Genomic DNA, 16,532 nt, shown 5'->3' with positions numbered 1-16,532 from the left:
AATGGAAGCTAAAGTTTCATTGTATATTCTGTCTAAGTAATTTTTTCTTAGGATCGACTCAGATGGGATATTTTGTTTGCAGTATTTTTGTAAAAACTGTCTTAAAACCGGATTTTCAATTGCATTCCAGGGAATGTTAGCAGCAACAAACGCTCTGGTTAAATCAGCATAGAAATTGCTGCTGAGATTGGATGAAGTAGGCTGTGTTAGTAAAGTTTGTTGCAGTTGATTTTTCTACTGAGCTTTAGCCTTATGAGCCGCTCCTTGCACATGCTGCTTTAGGTGGCACTTCTTTTCTTGCGAAATCTAAAAATGTAAAGTAAACTGAATTAAAATAAAATCCTAATTGTTGTATTGCCGTATTTCTATCACAAAGTTAGTGGGTTCGAACAATCAAAATTTTAATGACCTGCAAATACTTTAACTATCGGAATTTAAAAGGTTAAAGTGTAGTGGTCTTAAAAGAATTATACCTCAGGATAGCTCAGTCAATGTATAAATATTATAGGCCTACTCATTAAAATTAATAGAATTTATATATTTCAACTATTGTTACATACCTGTTTGCTACAAATCTTGCAGAATATTATTTTTCCATCATAAGTGAATTCTGAATATTCTGTTAGCCATTGCCGGATCAGTGTAGATTTTGCACTTATATTTTTCGGCATTATCGCGTTAAACTTCACAGGAAAACGTCCTACCGCTCAAAACTTCTCAACACAAATAAGGTGAGGGAAAGAGCAACTGTTAACGAGCATTCAAATGAACCGTTATTGAGATTCAATTGGACAAAAATACAAAGTTCCACTTATTGTTGCATTTCCTGGTAGTGTTGACACTAGGAGGGCCATTCTTTTAAATATTTTGTAACGGTTTACCCTACTAATTCGCAGTTTTACGACTTTTCATAAATATTTCAAAAACACTCTTTCTCCAAAAATTGTGATTTTATGACACTCTGAAGGGCAGTACAGCTAATCGGTTTCAGACCGAAAACAGTCATTTTTATAGTATAGTATATCTCTGAATCGGTAGCAGCACATGTTGTGATTGTTGCCTGCTTCAAAACTAAGGTTGGTTCTTTGTCGGCATTTATGCCTCCAAACATGTTAAATTCGGTGAAATCTATTGCGAGTGTCGTGAGATTCAAAACATTTTGTTTCCTTTATCAATGGTTTCATGGTCGGTGTGAAGCAAACTTTCTACTTTTTAAATGCCTTAAATTTCGCAGTGAATGCATGTATAAATTATAAAAAGTAAGAGTAAAATGCGAAACTTTACAGTGAATTAGGCATTTTTAGGCGAATATTAACAAATTAGGCTCTAATAACCGTTTTAGGGCATTTTAGGGCACTATAAAACTCTTTGAATACCTTTCAATTTCCATGAAACACAAATATTAATAATTATTTTTACTTTTCTCCTAAAGAAACAAAATATGCATTTGCCCTAGAATCCGATGTCTGATAATGAGTACAAAAAATGACATAGCTGTGACGTACGCCCTTATCTCTGCACGCCGTCGTGGCGGGAGTACAGCTGATAACAGAAAGGTATACGATAAGAAGAGTGCATATAGTATGAAAAAGAACGTGGAGGCCTTCATAGAGCAAGTAATGCTATGCTGAACAAATCCGATTTTGAATTGTTTATCAAAATACGAATATTCGGTCTGGATTTCTAATGGTTGTGATATTATTTACCGGCATTTTCAATTATAGCTACAAGTAAATTTTGACATGATCTAGAAATAACCATAAAATTTTACGTCTAGCATTGTTATTCATAATCTGAAAGTTAGAATGTTATATTACCGGTTGTTCTTTATGGTTGTGAAACTTGGACTCTCACTTTGAGAGAGGAACATAAGTTAAGGGTGTTTGAGAATAAGGTGCTTAGGAAAATATTTGGGGCTGACAGGGATGAAGTTACAGGAGAATGGAGAAAGTTACACAACACAGAACTGCATGCATTGTATTCTTCACCTAACATAATTAGGAACATTAAATCCAGACGTTTGAAATGGGCAGGGCATGTAGCACGTATGGGCGAATCCAGAAATGCATATAGAATGTTAGTTGGGAGGGCGGAGGGAAAAAGACCTTTGGGAAGGCCGAGACGTAGATGGGAAGATAATATTAAAATGGATTTGAGGGATGTGGGATATGATAATAGTGACTGGATTAATCTTGCTCAGGATAGGGACCGATGGCGGGCAATGAACCTCCGGTTTCCTTAAAAGCCATAAGTAAGGAAGTAAGTAAGTAAGTAAGTAAGCATTGTTATTCATAGATATATTTACCATAAGTACCAGCGTGCCGAAACCTTCTGTGCAGGACACACGGTTTTACTCTTTTTTCGAAAGATGCCATATTTTTATCACTCATAGGACATTGTTCAGAATGCTCTATCTTACTTCAGAAGAGATTGAATTTTAATTTTCTTCAAGACTACAGTAGAGGAAGAAACAAAATTTTTTAATCAATTATAAAAGAGAACTGCAGCTTTGATTGATACCCATAGTATGTAACTAAGAGTATTGTCTTTCATTTGACAATAATTATAACAATGAAGTAAAAGTATATCAAAATTTGCCATTTTTTCATTTTCTGCCATTTTTTTCAGGGACGATTTCTCACAACTTGATGAAAATTTGTATTCACATTGTTGATTAGTAGTTTAACACTAGAGCTGACAGCTATTTTGACTTGAAATCTTTATTATGTTATTGTATTATTATTGAAGGTATGTTAATTAAAGAGTTAAAGTAATAATAATTAAGACTTCGTGTACACCAAAAAAGTCTCCATCTTCAATGTAAAATTACTAACAAACAATGCGTAAAAAAATTGCCATCGACTTCTGACTAATAGTTTCTGAGAAAATGGTATCAGACGAAAGAAAAATGCAAATTAAAGAAAATTTTACTTCTGTGTTATAATTATTGTCAACTCAAAAAAAAAATCCTAGTTACATACTGTACGCATCAATTGATTCAGCAGAGCCTGTTTAATGAGTGATGAAAATGTTCTTTTTCTGTCTGCTATAGTTTTGAAGAAAATAGAATCTCTTTTGAAGTAATGGAAGAGCATACTGAACTGCTGACAATCTCTACCACGTGACCTTAAAAATTCAACCATTTAAATACACATTTCCAGTAAGAAGTAACAAGGTAATTTAATTACTTCAAGTATCTAGACTAGAGATACTAAAGACACGAGTTGTTCCTAGAACTAATTCACACTACTTATGAACTCCAGTCTCCATGGAGAAGCGTGGTTGTTATGTATTGCGTCACTGAAGCGAGTCATTCTGAACAAGTCTGTGCAGGTTCAACTCAATTTCGTATAAATTTCTTTATCAACAAGCCCAGATCACATATAGATTTCTCTTTCCTATGTTAAAATCGGTTGCACTTTGAAGAGAACAACCGCCAGGATCGCCACCCGTCCGCCGTAAACGAACACGAGATGGCAGTACAGTCGCTAATGCAATTCAAATGGGAGTTATGACGTGACTCCTTATGTAACAACTAGATGGCAGCATAGTAAACCTGACAAAAATTGTTACCGTCAAAACCTATAACGCCGAGCAATCTGGATATAGCCTAGTATATGATCTAGGCTACAAGCTATTGAAATGGACGATGAAAATCGGTTAGGTCGCGTTACTGTCTTAGATCAAAGATCTTTCATTAAAATTTAAACTTTGCGTGGACGTATATCGACAGAAATTTTATGAGTTGCTTTCTTTTTTCTTTCTTTTCGGAAATAGGTTTTAGCCTAAGGGAGCTAAATCTGGCGAATAATGGAGATTGTCAATCAATTCAAAGCAAACTTCAACATTTTCTGTAGAGCAATGAGGACCTTGTGAGCTGTTGAATTGTCTTATAAGAATAACACATATCTAGGAATTTTACATTTCTCCACAATTTTTTCTTCACAAAACTTTGTTAATAATACGCGACTACCAGCGCATAGCCCACTCTATTTCCTCACGAATTCCAAAATGAATGCTCAAACTCAGTGCCGCGAAAGACGTATTCTAGTATGTCAAAACGTATTTGGAAATTTTATATTTATTGTCTTTTATCATCTTTTCTAGAGATGGATTTTTGGTAATATCGGGTCGAATGTAAATTATTCCTTCTTAATTTGGGTTGCTTGGTAACAAGATAACGGGATATATTCTACTTAGTGTCACAATCTCTACACGTGCCCATAACAAGAGACGCGGTAATCTTTGGAACTATAGTTCACACTTTTAGGCAGAAATGCTGATATCAAGAATCTATCAGTAAAAAAAAAGTAAAAAAACAACGGAGACGATGTTAAATGCGATAACAACGTCGCTTTGGGAAGCAATAACTTAAAATTCTTGTCTTAATAGTGCTACAACTAAGGATAACCGTCTTTAGCCGGGTTTTCAATTAAAGAATGTGAAATTACTCCGAATGTTTGCCAAAATTTACCATAATTTATGAAAATTCTTCCAAAGAGTATGTATGTCCATGGGGGCAGAAACATGGACATTACGACGAAATAAAGAGAGACAACTCTCCATACATTTCCATTAGCTCTTTATTGGTTCTACTTCTGAATTGACAATTTTCTAAATGAGGACCATATATCTGAAGATAATAATGCCAGCGAAATGAGTCCGAGGCCCAGCGCCGAAAGTTACCCAGCATTTGCTCTTAATTGGTCGAGGGAAAACCCCAGAGAAACTTGCCCCAACCAAGATTTGAACTCGCACCCGCTCGTTTCAAGGTCAGTCATGCTAACCGTTATTCCATAACGGTGGACGGACACAACTCTTTTTAACGAAATTCATCCAAATCAGCCACATTTGTGAGCAGAATAGAATCGAAATTCAGAGAACATGGATATATCAGAGACTAAAAAGATCATTTTCTTTTAAGAATATCTTGTTCTTATGTTGATTTAATGAATAAAACTGTTTTCATAAAACAGGGGCCATAGAGTTACTATTATTGTAAGTTTATGACAGGAATTGACATTATATCAACAATAATCATAGTGCTTCTGTACAAAACAAATTAAATATTACATAAACACATCAATTATGTTTTTACAGATGATATTAAAAAAAAAACTATAGGATTTCATTTAAAATGCTTTCGATGATGTCGTAACGTCGCAAAAACATTTTGTTCCCTTAAAAATATTTATTTCTGAATACAAGGTTTATTCCCTATTCCAGATTCCTCCATTCGCAATGATGTGTTACTTTGGAAACACCTCTTAAGTCAATTTTATCTCGTAATTTGATCTGCTACAGTCGACAATACTTTTCAATTCGAGTCATTTGCTTCGATTGTAGTCTTTGCTTTATAGCGAGTCGTGAGATCGAGGTTAGTTGTTGCAGAAATCACCGTAAGATAGCAGCACTATTAAGGTTCGAAAGTCTACACTGGTTTGGATGTGATATATTAGGGTAGCAGTTGGTTGCATTAGTGCCTTGGAAAAGTATAGGGCCCAAAGATCAGCTCAATTGACATATTGGTGACAGGCTGCAACGTTTTAGTAATAAAAATTTTATTGCTCCACAATGTCATGTATGATTCATCAGGCAAATATGCAGAGAGCGTCTGTTATTATGTAGCGACAGGCATTGAATTGAATTGAATTGCTGGTCGCAAAGAGTTATATTGAGTGAGAATGTATCGTTGGTTTCAAATTGGAGACAAGGCTTCTCATCTCGTCAAGTTAATAAAAACTTATTCAGTTTGATCTAGAACCTGAATGTGTAGAGTGTAGATCTATGTGCGTGCACAAGTTATGTAAAGTACCGGTACTGTACTACTACATCAAATATATAATAATAATAATAATAATAATAATAATAATAATAATAATAATAATAATAATAATAATATTAATTTAAAAAGAAAAAAATTGCAATAAAATTGTCACTGATGAACAATTAAGTCACAGTTAAACTAATTAAATAGCAACTTTAGCCTACAGTGATCATATTTAAACTGTGGTGTTATTTTACCTGATTGACTAGTTTCGATGTAGTTTCTATCATCCTCAGATTTCTAGTGAATGATGGAAACTATCGAAACTAGTCCCATCACATTAATTAACATAATTTAAATAATTTTAATTTTATTTTGCTTATGATTATCTAGCGTCTGAGGTGAAGGTGATAACTTAATGCCCGCGAAATAAGTCCAGGGTCCAGCGTCGAAAATTACCCAGCATTTGCTCTTAATGGGTTGAGAGAAAACCCCGGGAACAAAACCCCAACCAGGTAACTTGTCCCAATCAGGATTTGAACTCGGGTCCGCTTGTTTCACGGTCAGACATTCTAACAGTTACCTATTCCACAGCGGTGGACCAATTTAAATATTAACATAGTGAAGTTGTCATTTAATTAATTTGAATAACTTAATAAATGATCAGTGATATATAGCCTAAGTATAGGCCTATAATCAAGAATGAAGGAAAAAATTGTCTTAATGATTTTTTAAATCTGAAAATTATGTTTTTTTTTTCTTTCTTTCTGAAATGAGTGCAAGAAAGAATCTTTCTGTCAAATCTGAAATCACATTTGCGGTTTGCATTTCATTTTAATAACAGATTATAAATAAATTAACAGAAGTTTTATGAAAAGGAGTTCAAAAGTCAAATTTATGACCTCTGCAAAAGAGATAAATTAAGTACTGTAAACTTAATAAAAGGAAAATAACGTTATAAATATATTTTCGAGATTTCAAGCAACGAATTATTATTCTGAAATTTTCGCATATATGCTACAATTTCAATCCTGTTTCCGTAGAAAATGAGAGTAACTTCGTTTGTGGAAAAACAGTTCGGGAGTAAGGAATAATTATCAGCAAAAATACTTCGAAGTAAACATGTGTTATGTCATTGATTTTAAGCATTTCTAACCTCGTTATAAATTCATTCCAAAGCTCACGTCAAACAAAGGACGCCAACAGATCAGTACAACACTACTACAAAGGCTACTTTTAAAACTACTCGAGTACAATTTTATGGCTGCACAATAAAATTAACGAAAACTGTTTGACTTTGTAAAATTAACATTAATTAAGTTAATAGCCCGTAAACGACTTTGATGATGGTAATGGGCGATTTTTAGACAAAAAAGTAAAATAAAAGATTTTTCCAATTTAACATGGATACCTAATTAATTAATTATGCGACTGAATTAGGAAACAGACGAGAGGAAATTAAATGAGTATGTAAGTTAAAATGCGAATTTCATGTCAAATATATTGTGATTTCAGATAATTTATCTAGAAAGAAACGTGAATTATAAAAAGTAAAATTGAGATTGTGTAGTAGTAGTAAGATTATTTGAAACAAATCATCTGTCCCTTTACCAGGAGTGGCCAAAAGATCCAGAAAGTCAACATTTTTATGCATAGTGAATATATAATAGAATTGTTGACAATTTTAATTACAATTAAAATATAAAAATGGGGATTGAAAATTTGAACTGAATCCTTTAATATTTTGAATAACAATTATTTTATTTATAGTTGCAAAATTTAAACCCAGGGCTTTTAAGGATTCTGGCAGGGTCCTCTTGCAGAAAATAATATAGGCCCTATCAATGCCAGTCCAGTTTCCAAGATAAATAGAGTACGTATTTAACACTGAAATAGGACAAACTGAAGATCATATTCATTCATTCGCTTAATTAATAAGGTATTGGACATCTCAACGCCGTCGATTAGAAAGAATAGGTTAATATAATAAATCCGCTGTCACCATACATTGTTTCATACAACGTGTTGTGTATTTCTGGTGTGTGTCGCGATCTCGCGGCAATCTCTCGAAATGTAAAATTGTTGAAAGCGCCATCGTGAATTTATTATCGAACGTAATTTTGATTACAATATCTGAACATACTCATGTATATAATATTAAATTGATGTTTTGGAATTACAATTATGATTATATAACACATTCTCTCGATTTACAGCTCACTGTGTTGCTTGTAGCTTATTTAGAAGGCATATTGAATTTATTCACAGAAAGATCATAAAAATAAAATTAGCATATTGAAAGAAACTGTGATACAAAATTGTTCAGATTTTAAATTCGAATTTCACAACAGTTTTCGGAATTATTGTAAACTCGTATCGTAGGCATATTGTTCCGATTGTTTAGTTTTTGTGTATGTTTGTCGAAATAGGATTATGTCGATGGAAATGTATGATCGTGGCAACGCTGTTCCTCTGTGACGTCACGCACTGGGGATAGAATGGAAGGAAATGTTTTAGCCTGTTATTGCATTACAACTAATGTAACTTTTCTTCTCTCCCAATAAATTACATTCTGGCCACTATTTCACAACAACTTGTAATAACATAAAGAGCATAACTTGATAGGTTGGCACAATAAAGACGAGTACACCCACTACATAACGTAATACATGACACGTTTTCTGCTATGACTGTCCGCTCGAGACCGCTGCTCTTCACAATCCTGGGTACTACCTCTGCGGTAAGAGTCTCACCTTACATGTGATTGAAATCTGGTGCGCGAGCTGTTAACGTGCTTTAGTCAAATCTGTGACCCGCGTAAAGAATTATCGAATGAATGAAGTGTAGGGTATCGTGTTTCAGTTGTGAAGTGTAACGTGAATTGTATCGTCGTTGTATTTATCGTAAGATTGTGCAAGAAATTTTGATGTGCTCGTGGGTACGGTATTCTCTGAGCATGTGAATTCTGTGGCATATTACTCGTTTTGTTCGACTTGAGTATGAAATTACATTTAATTTTATTATTTTGTGGAGAATAGAGATTATTGTTTCATTCAGTTATTTAGAAGTAACCCTGTCCTGTCTTAGTAATGTAAGACAGCCGGTAAGCCGTATCAATCAATACCCATAATTTTGTGGGGAATTTATTTTAATCTTCTTTCTGGGGTGTCTTTTTTAACATTATAGCAACCTTTAGTGTCATGTATGCATAGAGATGATTGTATGTATGCAACAATTAAGTCACATAAGTGTGCCTAAGTATTTTTTAGAGATTGAATTAGTTCAAGATTACCGGGTATGACGTTTTCTTTTTTATTACCGGTACTTATATTTTATTGATTCCTTCATTCACAGTTTTCTGCTCACGGAAACCCAGCTTTCTCCAAAATCCTATTTTCTGCCTTTCTTTTAGTTTCCGCTTACGATCCATAAGTATAATAATTGTATCTTAATGTCGTCTAGATCAACTGATACCTTCTCCTGCCCCGAACTTTTCTAATTGATGAAGTTAACTTAAATTGAATTTTATCATTAAATAATTTCAAAATCTTTGTCTGTTTATCATTTAATAATTGCGAAGAATATGTTATTATTAAATTCGTTTATTTCAAGCCGGTTTGAATTTTAACTATTAATATGAGAAATCAGTCATACTTAAATAAGTTACCCATTGTTAAAGGAAAGTGGTAACAAAAGTTTTAAATTAATCATACTGGCCCATTGTTACACAATTGGTGCTGAGCTGTAGGCCTACTTTATAGATATTATAAGTTAGTGAAGAAAATGTATTACAATTAAGCATGCAATTTATTATAGAGGTATATAGATCATATCACATGCCCTATGTATTAGTCCAGTTCACATTTTCTAGGAGAGGGAAAATGAACAATGAATAGTGTAGTGCCGACAGTATGTTATAAAATTGAACCATTCTCTATTTGTGATTTTATGAATTAAAATATTTGGCAGTTTACGATTATTTAGCATTTGTACATAGGATTCAGATTCATTAGGTTGAATTGAACGTTTCCTACTTAGTTGTTTATACGATTAAATAGTATTCTTACCATTTGTTCTTGTGTAACAGTAGAATATATTCTGTAGTGCAGGTATGAACCAGTTAGTACAGGACTTGGCAGATGCCTAAGATTAGTGTTTGAAATAATGCATAGGCCTATTTACATGGAAATTGTTATACCATAAATTATAAGGAATAAAAATCATATGTAGGCCTATGAACCGAGTTCCCATTTAAATTTAGAACAGAATATGATAGAGAAGAAAAAGATTTTGACACACTTTGAGATTTAAATTTTGAAATAAAACTCCTAATACCAGTAATTTAATAAGCAGTATTTGTCAATAAAATCAGGAAGACTCATTGTACTGCGAAATTTCTACGTATAGGCTAATTTTATTGATTAATTTATTATAGACTAACATGCACTTTATACTTAGCTTATATTTTATTAGGACAAAGTTATACAACATTTTTCAACATTTTCCTTCAGTGCTTATGTTTATGTGAAAAGTCAGGATCATTGCATGTAGACTTATGTGTTTTATTTTTTAAGTTGTTTATAAATTAAACTTTAAAATAGGAAATTGTTTTTCTCAGGGTCTATCACGAGAATAACTTAGAGCTATTTTATATTGCTAACTAGCTTTGGATTTCCCCAAGAATAGCAAGATGATGTCATCCAGTGATGAACATGTTTGTGATTCACCTTCATACTTTACACATGACTTTGCAGGTATAGGGACAAAGAAGTAGAAATTCCATGTTTTCATATAGTCAGGGGGAAAATCGTCCCTGGGCAATATGGAAGGAAATGAGAGATGCCCAGAATTATTAATGGAAATCATGGAGAAGTGGAACATTGTTAAGGACAGAAGCAAGAAAAGAGAACACTATTTGATAGGCTTTATCTGCTTTTCGTAAACAGTTGTAAACCACTTTTTGTATAAGCAAGAGATTGCCTCTAATTTTTATCTCTTGATTTGGTTGTTTTTATAAAGCCTCCATGACATGTCATTCATTCATTCATTCATTCATTCATTCATTCATTCATTCATTTATTTTATTCCATAGATCTTACATGAGCAATGAAGTTTTAAGATGTGGAACAAGTCAAAATTTTACAATATTCCTACAATTTTTACAAATTTTTACAATTTAGTAATTTTCTACAATTTTTACAATTCTGTGCAATTTTTTACAATATTTTGGCGAGATGAGGTGAGGTCCGAGGATTCACCAAAATATTATCTGGCATTTGCCTTTTGGTAGGGGAAACCTAGGAAAAACCCAACCAGGTAATCAAATCAAAGAGGTTGATGCCGAGGACTCGCCATAGACCATCCGAATTCAGTCCCACGGCTGTGGAAAATCTCGGAAGAAACCAAAGACCAAAGGGGGATCCAACCCAAACCCGAACACAGCTCCGGATCAGCAGCCCAGCGAGTCTGCCGACTGAGCTACATTGATGGCTCTACTAAAAGTATACAATACATAGCCAATCAGATTATTAAATTTACAAACTCAAACGATCATTCATAAGTTGAGCTATATGTATAATGCAAAACAAGTAGGTTAATTAAATTTAAGGCATAAACAATTCAATCCGTTGTGATATACAGAAATTGATAATACATATCATGCAACTACTTCAAATTACAAACACAAACAATTTATCAACAGAGCTATACAGATTACTATTCAATTTAAAATATATATGTATATATACAATTCATCGGCCAAAACTATACAAATATATACAATACAAAATAAGCAGAATAAAATTCAGTTTATAATCATAAACAATTCATCAGTTGAGCTATACAGACTACTATACAATTTACAGCATATACAATTCATCAATTGAGCTATACAAACTACCATTCAATTTACAGTAGGCCTATGTACAGTTCATCATACAGTATACCATTCAATTTACAGCACATACAATTCATCAGTTATGCTAAACAAAAATATACAATGCATAGTAAACAGATTAAGGCAATATAAAAAAGTTTAGCTAGGCCTATATAAAAATTGTACATGTAATTTAAGTAGAATAATTCAATTCACAAGCATAAAAAATTCATCAGTTGTGTAGAAGGTATGAGTATGTAGAAATTTGGTTAATTCTTTTCTAAACTTTTTCTCGTGGTTTTTCAAATCTTTAAGATAATTAGGCAGTGCATTGAAGACTGTTATACATAGCGAACTCCTTTTTTAAAACAGCTTAGACTAACAGAGGGTAGATGAAGATCTGATTTATGTCTTGTATTAAAATGATGAATGTCTTATTACTGAATTTATCTTGGTTCTTAATATACAGCATCATTAGGGAAAGAATGTATTCACAAGGTAAAGTCAAGATTTCTAAATTTCGGAAAATATTTTTACATGATGTCCTTTTATGCACACCGACCATTATTCTTATAGCTTTCTTTTGTAAAACAAAAACGTGTTTAACTTCAGACGAGTTACCCCAGAATATTAATCCATATTTCATTACAGAGTGAAAATATGCAAAGTATGACATTTTAAGTAAGTTTATATCACCAATAGTAGATAAGGATCTTAATGCATAACAGGCAGAGCTCAATTTACGAGTAATACATTCTATATGCGTTTTCCAGTTCAAGTGATTATCCTATTCTAAACCAAGAAACTTTGTGCTTACAGATTCTTTGAGATGAGTTCCATTTAATCGAATACTGTAGGAAACCTGAGAACTATTGTGTGTACTAAATTTGACTGCACTGGTTTTATCAACATTAAGTGCTAGTTTATTTACATGGAACCATTCATTCATTAGATTCAGCACTGTATTAGAAGTGTTTATAAAATGATCGTATTGTTTGCTTGAAATAATTACACTTGTATCATCTGCAAATAAAATTACATGAGATAAAAATCCCATTTTTTACCTTTTACCATGGTTGACAGACAAAAGATTAATAAGTTATAAACAATTAATATCATTCAAAATTTTTCTTATTAAAAATATCGATTTTCGCGAATACCAATGTAATATCATTATACAATTTATTTATAGGCTAATTTAAAGCTAGCTATTACCTTACTTTTTTATTTCGCAAGAAATATTTTTTGTGCAATGCAGAAAGTGGAAGTGAAAGTTTTTATCTTCTTACTAGTGTGCACAGAAAATGATTGAATTTCTTTGGTTCGTAAATGATGGTTCAAGGAAATACAGTCAATTATTGTAAACTGCAATATCATTAGTAACATGATAAGGTCTGGATTGTTGAGAAAGACACAAAATATAGAACAAGTATGATTCATCTTCATGACACCAATAATTTTTTTGTCATCAGTTGATTTTTGGAGTTGATGAACACTCATAACCCACTCATTCTGAGCGCTAGAACTAGTATGATTTATAACTCATAGACAAGGTTTCATTCTGGCTTCATTCAAACTTTACGTATTTTGTATTATAAGGTACTGTACCTAATTTTCCCATGATTCATCAGATTTCTTAACAAGCAATATGACATATTTATATTTTCTTTTCCGTTATACCTAACAATAAAGATAGGTATATTCTTTTACTTGGCCCACACTCACCAATCCATACAGTTGAACCAATGTAGGAGAAAAAAGATACCGATACTGAATATGATTTTTTTGTTCTTAACGTAGTGAAGTAGTGTCATCTTCAAAACTGATGTCTCATGTAAACTTGGGATCAAAATTATATGGTTGTAAAGAAATTAAAGTATGTAAGTACTCTATGAGACTGAAGTTAATTAAATAAAGACAAGTCATAAATATAACCAATTTCCAAATGTTATTTCACTGATGAAAAAACCGTTCTTTTGTGTTTTTTTTTTTTTTGTATGATGATACAAAATAAAATTTGTTTTCAAAATGAAAGTATCTCATATTATAAAAAGAAATTTAATAATTTGGCATCATAAAGTCAACAATAAAATGCAAAGAAAGATATCAGGTGATGTCAACTAATAACATTGGAGGGCACAGTTTTATCTTTAATAGAGCCTACTGATGCTTTATCTAAATTGTTTCACGCCTAGCACCAAAATTGTGTGGTCGTAAAGAAATTAGAGTATACCGTAGGTATTCGACGAGACTGAAATTAATTAAATAGAGAGAAAAAAAAAAGATATAGGCCTATATCCAATTTCCAAATTTTATTTTGTTAATAATTTTTTTTTTTTTGCTATATTGTGGTACAAACTAAAACCTATTTTCAAAATGAAAGTATCTCATATTGTAAAAGAAGTTTAACAGCATGACATCATAAAGTCAACAATAAAAATGCAAAGAAAAGGTTATATTGGCTAATAACAGTAGAGGCCTAGTTTTATTAACAATAAAAATTGTTGCCAATGTAATTTTTTCAGTTGTTCTAACATTCAAAGTTGTTAAAAAAAGAAGAACCAAATTATAGCGACAGCTGTAAACTGCAGTGAAAAAATACTGGTACACACCTTAAACTTTAGTTTAGACCTATTACATAACTGACTGGGGCACACGGTAGTGGCTGCAAAGTCAGAAGGTCAAGGGTTCGATTCCTGATGGAATCATGAATTTTCTCCATTGATCTAATTCTTATGACCGCACTATGGTCTTGGGGTCGTCCACCACTGTGGAGTAACAGTCAGCTTGTCTGACCGTGAAATGAGTGAGCCCGGGTTCAAATCCTGGTTGGGACAAGTTACCTAGTTGGGTTTTTTTCTGGAGTTTTCCCTCAACCACTTGAAGCAGAATTGCTGGGTAACTTCTGGTGTTGGACCTTGAACTCATTTCGCCATCATTAATTCACATATCATCATCCATACCAAAGCTCGGGTTCACTTCACGGTGCAGCATGCTGTACTTGTACAAGAGTGCGACCGTTTGGCTATCCAATCATTCACAATATAGGAGTGGTAAGCACAATAAGCCTCAGGCTGTATGCATGCCTTCGGGTCCCCGCTCCATACAAGAGAAAAAAAAATAACTCTTGGTTTTACTCAGCCTCTAACAAAAATGAGTACCAGGAACATTTCCTTTGGAATAATAGTGGCGGACATGTAGGACTGATATTCCTAGGCTACTACCATTAATACTAATTGTTTGTAAAGGTGGGAACTTTAAGTTCTCGCCACCATCTTGGCTGATTTGGCCTGTAATGGGGTTGTTTTGCCTTTCTGTGTGACTGATCATGACTAGGTGAAGTAAAAAATTTGTCCCATATCTGCTTTTCCGGGAATGGGTGATTGACAAACTGTCAGAATAAGATATTTGTGCTGAATAATGTAGTGCAAAGGGATTTTAGGATAGGACAGAAATCGGAAAAGGTAGAATATCCACCGGCCACTGAACGAATATTGCACACTTTTATCACTGCCATTGTGACGCTATGAATCAATTTTCAACACTTTTATCACAACCACAACACATTTCAATTTTCACTGCACTGTATGTATGGAATTATCGCTGCATTAACACGTTGATTAATTGAAAAAACACACACTTAACGAACTAAATATAATTATGAAGAATGGAGACAAAAGATATTCGCTATCACATTCCACTTCTTCCGCTAGATGGTTCTCGACACGTACACCAAGGCAGGTAACATTTGCAAACGAAATGATACTAAACTTGAGGAATGTTACCACAAATATGTAGTATTATGTGACAGGTTAGGTTAGGTTAGGTATGATTAGGTATTTATTATGTCACAGGTTAGGTTAGCTTAAGTGTGCATTATTATCTGAGAGGTTAGGTTAGGTTTGATTAGGTGTGTAGTAATACACTGAATACACTGTCACAATCAGACAATATGGCCATCTTTTTTCATTTGCACATGACGAATTTGGTATATAAGTAAAGTGAGAATTTGGAGCGAGTTGGGAGGGCATACAGCTCCCCCAGTGATCACATCCAATTTCCACTACTCCATAATATAAATCCTAGGCATTTTCAAGGTATTTTAACAATTTTCTCTAGTGCCTGGGACATAAGTAACCTTCACCCAGAAATCAGTTGAAGATTCATGACAAGATAAGAGATGTGGAGAGAAACGTGCAAACATTAATGAATATACCTATTAAAGGGAAAAATCCAATTAGGGACGACATAAGCTTAACTTTTCTTTGTAACGGTATATGAGTGTATGCTAAAGACTAGATGAAGTTCTTCAAAATGTCAACTGAAACATGACTAATAATCTCTCTCTCAAGTGAAGGAAGCTTGAATTAAATAAATATAGTGTATTCTAATAAATATTGTACAAAACCACTAGAGAGTTTGTTACAGGAATTTTGTACAAAACATCCACATAATGATGACAGAAGGAAATCGTCGTTTTTTTATATATCATATGATGAAAAGACCTTGATCCTGTCATGAGAATGACAACGTAATAAAAAAGAAGAAATAAAATGTACAATAATTACGATCATGAAAATAAAGTAATTGCTGAAGTCCTTCACTGCTGTATATTAAGTACTTACATAGACAGATACAATCTTTTCCTCCTTCAACTGCATAGTTCCAATGATTGTACTTTGCAACGACTTTTAAAAATAAAATAAAATTAACAACATCCCTCCATGAGGCCTCTCATTCAATAGCCTATAGAAAAGGAAAGAAGACTACCAAGTTTTAAGTCCCCCTCAAATTTTTTTTTCTCCTATTGCTTGTGTCATTTAAGGTAATTTCTCATTTGTTAGCTTAATTCCATTATCGGTAAATTGTATACTGAAATAACCCGAAGAA

The 16,532-nt window shown here is 33.1% G+C and overlaps 1 protein-coding gene across 6 annotated transcripts in view; it reads left to right on the top strand.

Moving 5' to 3' along the window:
• The window catches only part of LOC138695395 (polyamine-transporting ATPase 13A3-like), a 153,581-nt gene that overhangs the window by 22,585 nt on the left and 114,464 nt on the right, over positions 1 to 16,532 (top strand). For 2 of the 6 annotated variants that reach the window (XR_011331177.1, XM_069819797.1), the window contains exon 1: positions 8,514 to 8,764. The exons of 1 other annotated variant lie outside the window; for it this stretch is intronic. The gene's annotated coding sequence lies outside the window, so the exon portion shown is untranslated. 3 more of the 6 variants (XM_069819800.1, XM_069819798.1, XM_069819799.1) reach the window with 3 other exon arrangements.

The sequence above is a fragment of the Periplaneta americana genome, chromosome 1, assembly GCF_040183065.1.
Source record: "Periplaneta americana isolate PAMFEO1 chromosome 1, P.americana_PAMFEO1_priV1, whole genome shotgun sequence".
Classification (NCBI taxonomy): Eukaryota; Metazoa; Arthropoda; class Insecta; order Blattodea; family Blattidae; genus Periplaneta; species Periplaneta americana.
This window is presented reverse-complemented; position numbering and strand designations above follow the sequence as displayed.